We start from the raw sequence: 3,951 nt of genomic DNA, 5'->3' as shown, positions 1-3,951 counted from the left end.
CAAATACAGAGAATAATCTGTTCATACAACCAGTAAAACCAGGAAAGAAATACAGATCCTGGTTTGTAAAGCAAAGTCTTAAGTGTGCTCTATTTGGTGCAGAAGTTAGCCAGATTAGGAAAGAAAAAGGGTGTGTGCGCACATATGTGAGTATGCGGTTAAAACTGAGCTGGCCAAGAATTTTCTAGTTTCCTAATAGTGCAAAATGGGTTTGATTCTCTGTCCTTTTGTCTCCCATCCTGGCTCAGAGGGAGCTGAAAATATTCTTCGCCCAACTCGCAGGGTCAAAGAGTTCCGGGTTATTGGAATGCTATTTTGTTTTCAGGCTGTTTTATGTTAGTGGCTTGGTTACCAATATAGTGGTATAGCAAAGAGTTTCATTTTGGGAGGCCTTAATACCATATGTCAATAAATTCTAAGAAAAACATTCCTTTATGTCACACACACATACACACACACATCTCCTCACAACAAATTCCTTTCCAAACATTTAATCTTAAGAGCTTCCTATTTAAATATTTTAAATGATTTTTTATTGTGGAATAATCTTAGGTTTACAGAAAAGTTGCAAAGAGAGTGCTTGTATACCAAGCAATTTCTCATTATGTAACTCTGGCCCACATGGCAGCACCAGGGGATGACAAGCCGCAGCAGCTTGCAGGCCAAACCTGGCCTGCCTCCTGTCTTAGTAGGACCTGCAAGCAAAGAAGGGTTTTTATATTATTAAATGGTTGAAAAAGTCAAAAGAAGAATAATATTCCATGACACAGGAAAAGTGTATAAAATTCCAAATTCAGCTTTCATAAATAAAGTTTTATTGGAACACAGCCATGCCCAATCCTTACTATTGTCTGTTGACCTTTACTCCTATAGTGGCAGAGCTGAGTGGTTGTAACAATAGAACATAGAGCCACATCCTCCCCAGAGAGGTGGCTCTATGGAAAGACCAGTCTTTACTTTCTGGTCTTTTACAGAAAAAGTGTGCAGAATCCTGGGCTAAACGAAGAGGTAAATATTGTTGCATTACTATTAACTAACCTACACACTTAATAACACCGGTTTTTCCGTTAATGGTTCACCATGCCATCCGGATACCGAACTGCCTTTACCCAACACGTACGCACATCCGCCTCTGTTTACCCACCAGGTGCACGGTCCTACTTTGGGAAAAAATTCCTGCCTACCAAATGAGTTTCAGCTGGCCACTTGAACGGGGTTTGTGTTTGCCGTTTGTTCGGGGCTGTTTACACTTTTTACACAATAGCCAGGCCATTTAATCCAACATCTGGGCTTGGAACGCGGCGCGAACTGGAAGATGGAGGAAGAGCTATATTTGTTCAAGGAGTCCCATGTTGGGCCAGACAGGGTACCAGATCAGGCTCTTCAAAAATAAAAATAAAGGGCGGGGGGGGGGGGGGGCTGGTTCCCAAAGCCCTCCCGCGCTCGCTCGGTGGCCCCCGGTCCCAGGCAGCCCCGGCTCCAGCTCCCTGTTCTTTGTCTCCTCCTCGCCCAGCCCGGCCTGTGAACCGCGCGGCTCCCCCTTTCACCGCCGCCGCGCCTTTCAAGCGGCTCCGCGGGCTCCGGCGGGCGGCGTCCGGTTGCCGGGCAACGGCCTGCAAAGCGGCACCCGCTGCCGCCAGGGCCGGGACACATCCGCACCAGCCCGTCTGTCTGCGCCGCGAGCCTGTGGCCTGATTCCTCCCCCTCCATTGTTGTCGCTGACACAAAAGGCTACAGCTCCGGAGTGGCCGCGGGGCCTGCATTGGATTACGGGCCAGGCCATTCTCTGGGCCGGAGCCTTTGTGGGTTGAGATGCGTTCCTTTCCGGAGCCAGAACTCCGGGCCAGTCACACGCACAGCTGAAGCGGGTCTCTCTCCCTCCCTCCCTCCCTCCCTGCACGGTATCCACCCACCTACCGCCTTTGTAGCGTTCAGCTGGCGGCCAGGCCCTCTACGCCTTTGGGCTGCCATGAGATCACTCCAGATGCGGTCTAGGACATTCCTCCCCACGCGCTTCCTTTTCTCTCAAGTTCAGCGTCGCGTCTAAAATCCCAGGCCTGTTTGGTCATCCTTACTTATCTCTGTCTCAGCCGTTCCCAGCTCCCCCACCCCTCTCTCTCTCCAGTGTCTAAGACTGTTGTTGCCATGGAACTCAAAACAATTCAGGAGATGAAGGTAGCTTTTCTATGGTGTCTGCCCAGGTCCCAAACTTCAGAGGCTAAAGCCAGCGCAGAGTCCTTGGGATTTCCCAGCGCTCCCTATCTTCCAGTCTGAGGGTGGCTTAATTGTCCACCCTCTCATTCCCTCACCCAGTGTTCAACACGCTCCGGGGAAATTCAGTAGTGAACTGGGAAAGAGAAGTTTTAAACCAAGCTTGGGAGCAATTGCATATAAAAGCAGGAAGTGATCTCCTTCCAAAGGAAAAACATCCCAAGATATGGGTCTATTTTTCTCCAACAGTGTAACCTCAACAAAGAGCGTTACATCAGCATTTAATACCAATTCGAACCTGTACATGAAGCTAACACTACACTACCTATTTTTTATTTTTTTTTAACTCTCATCAATGTGCAATGCCTGCTGTTCAGCTAGAGCTGTGGTTGGCAAACTGCAGCTCGTGAGCCACCTGCAGCTCTTTGGCCCCTTGAGTGTGGCTCCTCCACAAAATACCACGGCCTGGGCAAATCTATTTTGAAGAAGTGGCATTAGAAGAAGTTTAAGTTTAAAAAAATTTAGCTCTCAAAAGAAATTTCAATCGTTGTACTGTTGATATTTGGCTCTGTTGACTAATGAGTTTGCCAATCACTGAGCTAGGGTTCCCGAGTGAGAGCTTCACACACATGGCCCACCGTGGACAGGGGTGGAGGCGCAGGCACGTGTGGAAATCCAGGTGTACCAGGTGCAGCCTTCTGCCATCTCTTTGTGCTTCATTATTCCGGCTCCCTTCCCCATGACATTCTGTTAAAACCCAGGCATAATGAAATAAATAGGTAGGCCATGAGAGGAATTCAGACTATACTGTTATAACTTGTTTTTTAATACAGAACTCATATTATGTGGGTGGAAGGAAATGATTTAAAAAAAAAAAAGAAAAAGAAAGCCTGTATGCCTTGAATCTATTTTAATGCCTTTTTCTGAAGAGCCTAATTTGGTAGCCTGTCTGGCCCAACATGGGACTCCTTAAACAAATACAGCTCTTCCTCCATCTTCAAGTTCGCAGCATTCCAAGCTCAGATGTTGAATTAAATTGATGTCAAACTCCAGTTATCATAAATCAGTCAAATATTTGTCAACTTATGTGGCACAAGCAGATGCCCTAGCAATGAGCATGAACCCTGCCTGTAACCTAAATGAGTGTGAACCAGCCGAACACTACTGCTGATGCCCACTAAGGTCACAGCTTCGTGCCAGGCAACTGAGTGGGGGACAAAAGGAGTTCCAAAAGGTATAACATTGTCTTTCCTCAAGATATTATTTAGTTTTAAAAAATGAAACTGCCCTAGCTGGTGTGGCTCAGTGGATAGAGCATCGGCCTATGGACAGAAGGGCCCCGGGGTTCGATTCCGGTCAGGGGCACATGCCTGGGTTGCGGCTCGATCCCCCAATAGGGGGCGTGCAAGAGGCAACCAATCAATGGTGTTCTCTCATCATTGATGTCTTGATCTCTCTCCCACTTTCTGAAATCAATAAAAATATTAATTAATAAATAAAAAAATGAAACTAGCATACATAAAATAATACCAAGTGACAAAGGTGATAAAATTAACCATTCATAACTTGAAACTTTTCTCAGTAATAATAGCTAAACGTTCACAGTAACCCTAGGAAACTATTGGCACTATTATTGTCCCTAGTTTACATCTATGGAAAACTTAGAAGGGAGAGAACGCTATAATGAAGAGCACTGAGAAGTTTGAAGACTCTTAGAGATTATAGGAAGGAAACTAGGGC

At 46.3% G+C, this 3,951-nt stretch overlaps 1 long non-coding RNA gene across 1 annotated transcript; it reads right to left on the bottom strand.

The window, feature by feature from the left end:
- Positions 1-544: 544 nt before the first annotated feature.
- Positions 545-2,049, bottom strand: LOC311626304. Its single transcript, XR_014795665.1, has 3 exons — positions 1,918-2,049; positions 1,145-1,381; positions 545-695 (listed from the first exon to the last, which is right to left on the bottom strand). It is a non-coding gene; the product is annotated as an uncharacterized lncRNA (long non-coding RNA).
- Positions 2,050-3,951: the final 1,902 nt, after the last annotated feature.

The sequence above is a fragment of the Pipistrellus hanaki genome (genome assembly GCF_964339955.1).
Source record: "Pipistrellus hanaki genome assembly, chromosome: 8".
Classification (NCBI taxonomy): domain Eukaryota; kingdom Metazoa; phylum Chordata; class Mammalia; order Chiroptera; family Vespertilionidae; genus Pipistrellus; species Pipistrellus hanaki.
Note: the sequence above shows the minus strand (reverse complement) of the source record. Positions and strands in the feature narration are given on the sequence as shown.